Source organism: Arachis hypogaea, chromosome 18 (genome assembly GCF_003086295.3).
Source record: "Arachis hypogaea cultivar Tifrunner chromosome 18, arahy.Tifrunner.gnm2.J5K5, whole genome shotgun sequence".
Lineage (NCBI taxonomy): Eukaryota > Viridiplantae > Streptophyta > Magnoliopsida > Fabales > Fabaceae > Arachis > Arachis hypogaea.
In genome coordinates, this window is record NC_092053.1 from 50404987 (window position 1) to 50418120 (window position 13134).

At 44.2% G+C, this 13134-nt stretch overlaps 1 non-coding gene across 1 annotated transcript; it reads left to right on the top strand.

The window, feature by feature from the left end:
* The first annotated feature begins 3718 nt into the window (after positions 1-3718).
* Positions 3719-3825, top strand: LOC112774637 (small nucleolar RNA R71). Its single transcript, XR_003189113.1, has one exon. It is a non-coding gene; the product is annotated as a small nucleolar RNA R71 (small nucleolar RNA).
* Positions 3826-13134: the final 9309 nt, after the last annotated feature.

Sequence of the window (13134 nt, forward strand, 5' to 3'; positions counted from 1 at the left end):
ATTGCTTAATCTAGATCTCCAATCAATTTAATCACTGTCAAATTTAAGCCAATCCCCGGCAACAGCGCCATAAAACTTGATGAATCCAATTCACACCCCATTCAAAAATTAGTGAATTAGTTCTTTTGGCAAGCGCACCAAAATTATCGTCAAGTAATAACCCACAGTGGAGTGGGATTGTATCCACAGAGATTGGCAAATTCATGCAGTTTTAATTGATTGATGAATTAGTCAAGCGGATCAACAAGATTGTGAAGTGCAGAATTGTAAATGACATAAACGTAAATTACTAGAATATAAAGAAAAGCGATAAAGTGCAAAAATAAAAATAGCAGAATGTAAAGTGCAGAATCGTAAATGACTTGAATGTAAATGGGAATGGGGAATTACTGAATGTAAAATTAAGCTATAAAGAAAGGGATAGATAAGAATGAGGAAATTCATTGAGATTGGGAGATGTTGTCTCTTTGGATCAAATCTAGCTTATATCCTCTTCAATCATGCAACTCATTGACCTCTTGGCAATCATGATTGATTGAGCCCTAATCCCTTGGTGACTCAATCTCTCAGATCTTGATCAATAGCCAATTCCTTGGTCTAATTGCTCATGAAGAGAGATATGCTTGGTCCCTGATTATACCACACACTATCATAGGTCCAAGTAGAGGGAGGATTATATGTCACATATCCAAACACCAAAACCCAGATTCTACTCAAGTGTGAGAAGGGATTTCAAGCATGGTTTCATGTTTCCTTTCCCAAGGTTCCCATGAAACCCAATTGCATTCAATCTCTTTTCCAAGATAATTGAATATTAAGCATTAAGAACAAAATTCCTTCTAGCAAATCAAAGAGAAGATGAAGAGAAGAAAAATTACACTATTATCAATCCATCAAGTACAACAGAGCTCCCTCTCTCAATGAGAGGGAAGTTAGCTACTCATAGCTCAAAGAAAAGTACTCAAAAGTGAAGTGTAAAAGTGGATCTAAAACTAACTGCTCAACCCCCTCTTCAGTACTCCTTGGGGGTATTCATACTACTCCTAGTAAAATAAAAGAATTACAAAAGTGAAAAAAGAAAATTACATTTTAGAGGGAAAAGAAGCTCAATAAGTGTGACCTCCCAGCTGGCGTGTGATTGGTGCTCTAGTGGCGTGTCACGTGCTCTTCAATTTTAGCTTGGCGTGCCACGCCCAGCCCTTCAAGTGGCACGCTCGTCTTCACTAACAACCTTCGCGTGCCACGCCTTCGAGCTCAAGTGGCACGCCCTAGTCTTTTTCCACTTCTCTTTGCCTCTGGAAACTTGAACTAGCGTGGCACGCTCAAGGTTTGGCGTGCCACGCCCTTGCTCTATGCTTGGCTAAGCTTCTCTGGAAAGTTGAACTAGCGTGGCATGCACAGGGTCTGGCGTGCCACGCCCCTTTGTGAGTGAGTGGTTCCTCTGTTTGGCGTGCCATGCCACGAACTCAAATGGCACACCCCAATGCTTCTTTGCTCTCTGAATGACACTGGCATGCCACGCCTGGGATTCAAATGGCACGCCTAAGTGAAGGATAGTGAGTGGCGTGCCACGCCTTCGATACCAAGTGGCATGCCCCATGTAGTTGGCCTCCTTCATCCTCTCTGGAAACTTATACCAGCGTGCCATGCCTAAAGGCTGGCGTGCCACGCTCATGATCTTGCCTTGGTTCCAGTAGTTGGCGTGCCACGCCTCAGCCTTTAAGTGGCACGCCATAGTGAGATGCTTGGGTTGGCGTGCCATGCCTTCGATACCAAGTGGCACGCCCAGTCCTTGTTTTTGGTCTCTTTGTGCACTGACGTGCCACGCCTGGTTGCTCAAGTGGCACGCCTAAGTGAGATTGAGAGGTTGGCGTGCAACGCCTTCGACTTCAAGTGGCACGCCCAGTCTTCAATTGCCTTCAGCCCCTTCTCTGGATTATTGTACCAGCGTGCCACGCCATGCTGTTCAAGTGGCACGCCCCTAGATTTGTGAACTTTTCAAGCTTGGCGTGCCACGCCTGGGTTCTTAAGTGGCACGCCTAAGTGACTTCTTGGAGTTGGCGTGCCACGCCTTCGATACCAAGTGGCACGCGATAGTGGAGGTTCTTCTTGGAATGGTGAGTTGGCGTGCGACGCCCCTTTGCTCAAGTGGCATGCCCATAGTAGTTGATGGGTTAGGCGTGCCACGCCCAACCTGGTGTGCCACGCCCCATTCGTTTCCTCCATTGTTGCTTCCTGGAACTCTATACTAGCGTGCCACCCCCACATGCATGCTTGGACCTCCCCTCTGGAATTTAGTACTGACGTGCCACGCCTAGGTCCTGGCGTGCCACGCCAGTGCATTTTTGTGGCGTTTGCTCCCAAGTGGCACGCCAGTTTCGCACGCCCATCTTCTTGTTTGTCTTCTACCCATTTTTGATGCCTTTTTCACCTGAAATTCAGCACAACTCATCTCAAAGTAGTGTACCATAATATTCATCAAATAATGCATGAATTGTACTGATCAAATGAGATTTATGCTCTTTTATGGTCTTCTTTATGTAAGAAAGAAAGGTAGATGATGTAAGTCATCATTGGGGTCAAGTTGTTCTTACTTCTTGGCCTTCTTAGCCAAAGTTTGGAATGGAATGGGCATAGGCTCTTCAATCGGATTTTTCCTCTTTGGCTCCTTGGCCTTGAGCAATTCCTCCTCATCTTTCTCAACATCTTTCTCTTCATCCTTCATCACTCCCATATCTTCTCCCACCTCTTCCTTGTGGGTTTCCTCACTAGAATTCGTAGGCATAACACCAATTTCATCCAACTTGGTGCCGCTCCTAAGGGTGATGGCATTGATGCTTTCCTTAGGATTTGGTTGAGGTTGTGAGGGCAAACCACTAGAAGTTGAGGCTTGTTGGGAATTTTGTGTAGTCGGAGGAGAAAGAGTCAAACGGGTGAGTGCTTCGGCAATTGTAGACATATACGCTTCTTGTTTCTTGTGAAACTCCCGTTGCTCTTGCATAAAAGTTTGGAGTGTGTCATTCATGTAGGGTTAATTAGGAGGAGGACCTTGATTGCCTTGAGGAGGGTTAGGTATACTATTTAGATGTTGATACCTCCCTTGAGGTTGAGATTATGAAGGTTGTTGGTAGGATTGTTGGTATTGTGGTTGACCTTGACGAGCTTGATGATAGTAGGCTTGTTGGCTTGGGTAAGGTTGAGCTTTTGGGGCTTGGTTCCACCTTTGATTAGAATTATCCCTCCACCCTTGGTTTTCATTTCCTCCATGTTAATTGTAGTTGGGTCTTTGTGGGTATGGATTGGCTACCGCCAATGTAGCGTCCTCTTGGAGTTGAGGGCACTGATCAGTGTAATGGTTGTTACAAGCACAAATACCACATGATCTTGGTGGTCCTTCAATTCTTAGAGGTTGAGGTGGAGGAGATATCAAGACTTGGGGAATTTGTTGCCCTTGGGTGATTTGTCTCAACAAAATTGTCATCTCACCGAGGGTCTTTTTTAAAACGGCATCTCCGGAAGGAGAAACTTCACTTAAAGCTTTTGGTTGTGGGTTTCTTGCCCTTGAGTGTTGAGTGGAGTCCGCCAAGTCCGCTATGATCTCCCAAGCTTCCTCGGTGGTCTTGTTTTTGGTAAGGGATCCTCCACTAGAGGCATCTAGGAAAAGCTTATCTTGGGGTTCATCCCTTGACAAAAATAGCTAATAAGTACCAACTCGTCAATACGGTGGTGGGGGCAAGCTTCCAACAACTTCTTGAATCTCTCCCAGTACTCATAAAAAGTCTCCCAATCTTATTGCATAATGCAAGAGATTTCCTTTCGTAGCTTGTATGTCTTTTGTGGTTGATAGAACTTTTCCAGAAATTCCTTACGCAACAAGTCCCAATTGGAAATCACATCTCCCGGTTGAGTATAAAACCATTCTTTCGCTTTTTCCTCCAAAGAGAAAGGGAAAGCGAACACGAAAACTGCTACTTCATCTGCACCATGTCTCCTTGCAGTGGAGCATGCAACTTGAAAATCCTTAACATGCTTAAGAGGGTATTCTCTGGGTAGTCTATTGTACTTGGGGAGCAAGTTGATTGTGCCGGTCTGATGAGCGGATATTTTATACGCTTTTTGGGGTTAATTTCATATAGTTTTTAGTATGTTTTAGTTAGTTTTTAGTTTATTTTCATTAGTTTCTAGGAAAAATTCATATTTCTGGAATTTACTATGAGTTTGTGTGTTTTTCTGTAATTTCAGGTATTTTCTGGCTGAAATTGAGGGAGCTGAGCAAAAATCTGATTCAGGCTGAAAAAGGACTGCTGATGCTGTTGGATCCTGACCTCTATGAACTCGGAATAGAATTTCTGGAGCTACAGAAGTTCAATTGACGCGCTTCCAATTGCGTTGGAAAGTAGACATCCAGGGCTTTCCAGCAATATATAATAGTCCATACCTTGCTCAAGGATAGACGACATAAACTGGCGTTCAACGCCAGTTCCATGTTGCAGCCTGGCGTCTAGCGCCAGAAACACATTACAAGTTGATGTTCAAAGCCAGAAACAGGTTACAGCCTGGTGTTGAACGCCCAAAACAGCCCAGGCACGTGAGAAGCTTTAGTCTCAGCCCCAGCACACACCAAGTGGGCCCCAGAAGTGGATTTCTGCACTATCTATCATAGTTTACTCATTTTCTGTAAACCTAGGTTACTAGTTTAGTATTTAAACAACTTTTAGAGACTTATTTTGTATCTCATGACATTTTAGATCTGAATTTTGTACTCTTTGACAGCATGAGTCTCTAAACTCCATTGTTGGGGGTGAGGAGCTCTGTTGTGTCTCGATGAATTAATGCAAGTATTTCTGTTTTCCATTCAAACATGCGTGTTCCTATCTAAGATATCCATTCGCACTTCAACATGAATGTGATGAACGTGACAATCATCATCATTCCCCCACGAATGCGTGCCTGACAACCACTTCCGTTCACCGTAGAATGAATGAATATCTCTTGGATCTCTTAATCAGAATCTTTGTGGTATAAGCTAGATTGATGGCAGCATTCAAGAGAATCCGGAAAGTCTAAACCTTGTCTGTGGTATTCCGAGTAGGATTCAAGGATTGAATGACTGTGACGAGCTTCAAACTCGCGAGTGCTGGGCGTAGTGACAGACGCAAAAGGATAGTAAATCCCATTCCGGTATGATTGAGAACCTGCAGATGATTAGTTGTGCGGTGACAGCGCACCTGGACCTTTTTCACTGGAAGGATGGATGATAGCCATTGACAACGGTGATCCACCAACACACAGCTTGCCATAGGAGGACGTGCGTGCGTGAGTCAGGAAACAGAGGAAAGCAGAATTTCAGAAGACAAAGCATCTCCAAAACTCCAACATATTCTCCATTACTGCATACAAGTATAATTTATGTTCTGCCCTTCTTACTTTTTACAATTCAAATTAAGAATTATTATTGATATTATATCCTGACTAAGAGTTACGAGATAACCATAGCTTGCTTCAAGCCAATAATCTCCGTGGGATCGACCCTTACTCACGTAAGGTATTACATGGACGACCCAGTGCACTTGCTGGTTAGTTGTGCGAGGTTGTAAGAGAGTAATGTGAACATTAACATTACAATTTCGTGCACCAAGTTTTTGGCGCCGTTGCCGGGGATTGTTTGAGTTTGAACAACTGACGGTGAATCCTGTTGCTTAGATTAGGAAAATTTTGTCTTTTGGGTCAGAGTTCAAGCAGGGGCACTGTTCATACCCTGGGTCGAGTTACCCGACCCGGGATCATTGGCGACAAAGCGACCGACCTCTTCAGGTCAGACTACCCGACCTCTTCTAAAGAGCTCGGCCAAATCGACAGGAAAGCCAAATAAAGGGCCCAAATAGAGGAACACGACCCAAATCCAAAGGCAATCCCAGCCTATAGAGATAAAGGCGGTTCCCTTAAAAATAAGCTGACTTCATCCAAAACAGGATAAGATAAGATAATATAACTAACTTATCTTATCAGAAAGGTCAGCCTCCACTACTATAAATACACTTGAGCACCCAGGTATAACTCATACTCTGATTCTACATAACACCTGTTCAATACCCATGCTAACTTAAGCATCGGAGTCTCTTGCAGGTACCCCCCACCCTCCGGTGGTCAAGGATCAGCAGTGCAGCAAGCCCAACAAGTCGGACAGAACAGCTCCAGCTGCCACCAGCCAGCCGGACACGTCATCTCCGACCAGTACCGAAGATCTCATCCGAGATCGACCTACAGTTTCAGGTAACCCTCGGAACATTGGCACCGTTGCCGGGGAACCTGGAAGTCATCCCAACACCATGGCGAACGGCCATGACAACGACCACAATTCAGATCTGGAAAACAGAACACCGCACAAGAACGCGGACATCACGCTAAAGGATACTCCGAAATCCAATGGAGACAAAGACTCATCAAATCCGGGGTTAATAGACGCACTTCAAGACCGTTTAAAGCAACTTGAGAAAGAAACTCAACAACAACGAGAGGTCGGAAAGGATCTACAAAGAGAGATACGGCGACATCGAGAATTGGAAGAAAAATTACAGCAACTGGAAGCCGATCTCAAATCGAAGGCCCCTCGGATCACTCCTTAGGAAAGCTCACGTAAAGAACAGGATCCATTCACCAGAGAGATCATGAAAACCAAAATTCCAAAAGACTGCAAACTCCCGGATATGATTTTGTATGACGGCACCACTGATCCCAACCATCATCTCAGCAATTTCAGAAGCAGAATGTACCTTACCGATGCCTCAGATGCCGTTCGCTGCAAAGCCTTTCCAACAACCCTCACGAAGATAGCGATCAGATGGTTCGACAGCTTACCTCCCAAGTCCATCTCAAACTTCGACGATCTAGCTGGAAAGTTCCTCGCCAGATTCTCCATCCAGAAAGATAAAGCCAAACACGCTCCCAGTCTACTAGGGATCAAGCAAGGAGATCGGGAGAGCCTCCGCAACTACATGGAAAGATTCAACAAAACATGTATGGATATACAAAGCTTACCCACAGAGGCTGCCATCATGGGACTTATCAACGGTCTACGAGAGGGACCTTTCAGCCAGTCTATATCAAAAAAGTACCCGACCTCCTTAGACGAAGTGCAGGAACGGGCAGAAAAATACATCAACATGGAAGAAAACGCTCGGTTAGGAGAGACCTCAAAATCGGGGGCCTCCTACCGTGACAAGGACAAGGAATCTAAATGAAAAGAAGACCGACAAGGGGAGAAAATTAAAAAATACCATAATTATACTCCCCTCAGAGCATCCCTAGTCGAAATATACAAAGAGGTCTGCCATACAGAAAAAATCCCCCCAGCACGGCCCCTCAAAGGAAAAAGGGGAGGAGGAAATCGGAAGGAATATTGTGAATATCATAGGGTCAGAGGACACGCCACCAACGAATGCTTCAACTTAAAAAATATCATAGAAAAATTGGTAAGGGAAGGAAAATTAGATCGATTCCTGGCCACCCGAGATGATGATCAAAGAAAAAGACGAAGGGATGAAGATACCGAGCGAACAGAACGATCACCTCGGACACCAGAAAGACATATCCACATGATACATGGCAGATTCGCAGCAGGAGGGATCTCCAAATCTTCCCACAAAAGGTATCTCAAAGAAGTATATCATGTCGAAGGAGAGGAGGAAGCACTCAACATTCCAGCGATAACATTCACTAAGGAGGACGCGTCCGGCATCATTACAGGACACGACGATCCCATGGTCATCACCATCATATTGGCAAACGCCAACCTACACCGCACCTTAATAGACCAAGGGAGTTCTGCCGACATCTTATTCAAGAAAGCCTTTGACAAACTCGGCTTAGAAGAAAAAGAGCTTAAGGCATATCCAAATAGTCTGTTCGGGTTAGGAGATACCCCTGTTCGGCCACTAGGATATATATCACTACATACAACCTTCGGAAAAGGAGACCAATCCAGGACTCTCAAAATAGACTACATCGTAGTCAATGTAAATTCAGCTTACAATGCTCTCATAGGTCGGACAACACTCAACTAACTCGGCGCAATAGTCTCGACCCCACACCTATGTATGAAGTTCCCAACTCCAAAAGGGATAGCCACGATAAAAGCTGACCAAAAGATGGAACGTCGCTGTTATAACGAAAGCCTAAACCTCAGAGGCAAAGGAGAAGAGTTTCACGCAATCGAGTTGGGCGGAGTCCAACGACGAGAAGATCTTCGCCACCAACCAGAGGGCGAGATAGAAAAAATTCAGATCGGGGACACCTCGGAAAAAACAACTAATATCGGCACAATCCTCAAAGCAGATTTAAAAGAATTGCTAATACAATTCTTACGAGATAATGTCGACCTCTTTGCATGGAAAGCCGCGGACATGCCAGGCATAGACCCTAAGCTAATGTGCCACCAGTTGGTAGTCTACCTAGGATCTCGACCGGTACAGCAGAGACGAAGAAAGTTTGGGCCAGAGCAATCCCAGGCTGTGGAAGAGTAAGTACAGACACTACTGGAAGCCGGATTTATAAGAGAAGTTAAATACCCGCTATGGCTAGCCAACGTCGTCTTGGTGAAGAAATCGAACGGGAAGTGGCGAATGTGCACCGATTACATCGATCTCAACAAAGCTTGTCCAAAAGATCCATACCCACTCCCAAGTATTGACGCCCTGGTAGATGCTTCCTCTGGATACAAATATCTCTCGTTTATGGACGCATATTCAGGATACAACCAAATTCCCATGTATCCACCAGATCAAGAAAAGACCTCGTTTTTAACACCAAAGGCAAACTACTGTTACATTGTGATGCCCTTCGGTCTCAAGAACGCAGGAGCTACTTATCAAAGACTAATGAATAAAGTTTTTTCGAATCACATTGGAAACATCATGGAGGTCTATGTGGACGACATGCTAATAAAAACACAAAGCGAAGAGACACTATTGTCCGACCTGGCTCAAGTATTCGACACCATAAGGAAACATGACATGCGACTCAACCCCGCGAAATGCACCTTTGCAGTAGAAGCAGGAAAATTCTTAGGCTTTATGCTCACTCAAAGAGGAATTGAGCAAATCCAGACAAATGTCAGGCCATACTCAACATGAAGAGCCCAACCTGTGTTAAAGAAGTACAGCAACTCAACGGGAGACTGGCCGCCCTATCCCGATTCTTAGCAGGAGCCGCGATAAGATCTCTTCCCTTCTATGCTACTTTAAGAAAGGGAAAACAATTCGAATGGACAATAGAGTGCGAACAAGCCTTCCAAGACCTCAAGAAGTTCTTAGGACAGCCACCTATCCTATCCCGACCGCGAGTTGGAGAACCACTCATATTATACCTCGCGATGGGAGGCAAGGCAGTAGCATCAGCACTAGTCAGAGAAGACAAAAATGGACAACAACCCGTCTACTTCATTAGCAAGGCACTACAGGGATCCGAGCTGAACTACCAGAAAATAGAAAAATTTGCCTATACTCTTATTCTAACATCTCGACGACTCCGCGTACTTCCAGGCTCACACCATTAAGGTTCGAACTAACGAGCCCATAAAAGGAATATTACAGAAAAAGATCTAGCAGGCAGAATTCTACAATGGGCAGTCAAGTTGTCAGAGTTTGACCTCCAATATGAAGCTCGGACGGCCATCAAATCACAGTATCTGGCCAATTTTATCGCAGAATTCACAGATGCCTTAGAAACCCCCACATAATGGAATCTTTACGTGGACGGTTCTTCAAATAAAACTGGAAGTGGTGCGGGCGTGATAATAGAAAGCAACCAAGGAACCCAAGTTGAGCTCTCCCTCAAGTTCGGGTTCCTGGCCTCAAACAACCAGGCGGAATATGAAGCATTATTAGCTGGTTTGAAGCTGGCTAAAGAAGTCGGAGCTCAAAAACTCAACATTTACAGTGATTCACAAGTAGTCACATCACAAATAACAGGGAGCTACCAAGCCAAAGATCCCACCATGAAAAAGTATCTGGGTAAAACCAAGGAACAGCTCGGACAAATAGGGGAGTATAAGATCTGCCACATACCCCGCGAACAAAATGCCCGAGCTGACGCACTCTCAAAACTAGCCAGCACCAAACCAGGGGGCAACAATAGAAGCCTCATCTAGGAAATGTTGCAGAACCCGTCAATCTCGGAAGAGGAAAAAGTCCTGACTATAACAAGTCAGGACCAAGGATGGATGATCCCTATAGCCAACTACCTTAGAACAGGAATGCTCCCCACAGAAGAAAAGGACGCAAAAAGGCTAAAAATGGAGGCACAGTACTACACCATCATAAACAACATCCTGTACAAAAGAGGAATCTCAACACCTTTACTAAAATGCGTGCCAACCTCCAACACAAGAGAAGTGCTAGAAGAAATACACGGTGGTATCTGTGGCAATCATCTCGGAGCACGAGCTCTCGCCAAAAAAGTGCTCCGGACGGGATTTTATTGGCCAACTCTACAGAAAGAAGCCACAGAATTTGTAAAGACATGCCCATCATGTCAGAAACATGCCAACTTTCACATCGCCCCGCCAAAAGAGCTCATCAGCGTGACCTCGCCTTGGCCGTTTGTAAAATGGGGACTCGATCTTCTCGGCCCCTTCCCACAGGGATCAGGACAAGTTAAATTCCTCATAGTAGGGGTAGATTACTTTACAAAGTGGATCGAGGCAGAGCCCCTAGCCAATGCCACCGCTCAAAGAAGCCAGAAATTATTATATAGAAACATTGTCACAAGGTTCGGAGTTTCATATTCAATAACCACAGACAATGGCACCCAATTCACAGATGCAGGCTTCAGAAAACTAGTAGCCGACTTGAATATAAAGCACCAGTACACCTCCGTCGAACATCCACAAGCCAATGGGCAGGCCGAAGCTGCTAACAAAGTCATATTGGCCGGATTAAAATGGAGATTACAAGATGCAAAGGAAGCCTGGGCAGAAGAGCTTCCACAGGTCCTGTGGACATATCGAACAACGCCACATTCCACCACGACGGAATCCCCCTTCCGATTAGCATACGGAATAGAGGCGATGATTCCAGTAGAGATTGAAGAAGGGTCGCTTAGAGTAGTTCACTACAATGAGGGAGCAAATTCCCAACTTCATAGAGAAGAGCTCGACTTGTTACCCGAAATCCAAGAAAGAGCTCGGATCAGGGAAGAAGCTCTAAAACGCTGAATGGCTTCCAGATATAATCAAAAGGTAGTGCCAAGAAGTTTTGCAGAGAATGATCTCATCCTAATCCGAAATGATATTGGAACAACTCGACCAGGAGAGGGAAAGCTGGCAGCAAACTGGAAAGGACCCTACCGAGTTGTAGAAGTACTTGGAAAGGGCTACTACAGACTGTCTGAACTCGATGGACGAGAGCTTCCCAGGTCATGGCACGCCTGCAACCTCAGAAGGTACTACAGTTAGAAAAGATAAAGGATCTCATCATTGGATGCACTCTTTTTCCTGAAAAGGTTTTTTAATGAGGCACCAAGTTGAGACTCAGACAATCCCATATGTATATATTTGCATTTTTCCTTTAAATAAAATATATTTTAGATATTCTACAAAGATTTCAAGACGTATTAATCTGAAGCATTCATCGTCCGATTATAAAGCAATAGATCGGCAGAAAGTGAAAAATAATTTCACTGCACGATCACGATAAAGACAACCGTCCGATAAAGGTGAAAACGCGATTCACCCAAAGGACGATCTAGAGATGACAACCACTTTCTACAAATCGGCAAAGATGAACATAGAATAATGTAAGAAGTTATCGAAAGTGATCTAGAAAAGAACCTGACGAGGTCTTACGGATTGCTAAAATAATAACTTAAAGACTGGCCGACGTTGAGAAGTCGGACCAAGTCAACCCAAGTTATAAGTAAACCCTGGAAAGAGGACTGGCCAACCCTATTAAAGAGGATTACTTTAACTTAGAAGGGCTCAACATGACAAAGTCAGCCCAAAATGAAAAGTTATAAAAGTAATCCCTGAAAGAGACCTGACAAAGGTCCAAGAAAGAGGATTACAAAAATAACTTAAAGGAGACCGATATAACGAAGTCGGACGCCTACTACTAACAAGTTATAAAAGTAATCCCTGAAAGAGACCTGACAAAGGTCCAAGAAAGAGGATTACAAAAATAACTTAAAGGAGACCGATATAACCAAGTCGGACTCCTACTACTAACAAGTTATAAAAGTAATCCCTGAAAGAGACCTGACAAAGGTCCAAGAAAGAGGATTACAAAAATAACTTAAAGGAGACCGATATAACCAAGTTGGACTCCTACTACTTAAAAGTTATCAAAATAGTCCCTGAAAGAGATCTGACAAAGATCCAAGAAAGAGGACTACAAAAAATAACTTAAAGGAGACCGGTATAACCAAGTCGGACTCCTACTACTTAAAAGTTATCAAAGTAGTCCCTGAAAGAGATCTGACAAAGATCCAAGATAGAGGACTACAAATAACTTAAAGGAGACCGACCTAACGAAGTCGGACTCCTACAACTAGAAAGTTATAAAAGTAATCCCTGAAGGAGACCTAGCAAAGGTCCAAGACACAGGATTACGAGAATAGCTTAGAAGGGGAACAACGTCAAGAAAGCATACAAAGCAAAGAAAACCAAAGAAACAAGTTGGACCCCCACAACCACGACCTCAAAGGATTCAAGCTACAAATAACATAACAAAAACAACCCAAGGAGGTCGAGCCGCAAGATTTCGACATCAGCAGAAAACAGAAAAGATGCCTAGTCAAAAGACTACCTTTTAATGAGTTATAAGGCCTCGAAAGGCCACCAAAGACTACTATCAAAAAGATAGTGAGCTATTGTTTGTTTTTCAAAATAAAAAGTTGCTAGATAAGCAACTAAGAAGTATCAGCAAATAAATAAAAGAGTTCTAAAAAAGCCCACAAGCCGGGCCAACTATACAAATTTTAAGAAAGGATCAACAAGCATCAGGAGCCTTCTTGGCAGCATCAGGACAAGGAGAAGGAGGGCGAATCTGGATCGGCATAGCATCCACAGTCCCATCCTCCCGATTCAGGATCTGGCAATCCGGGTCGGGCACAGCAGGAGGAACCGAAGAGGTCGGCGCT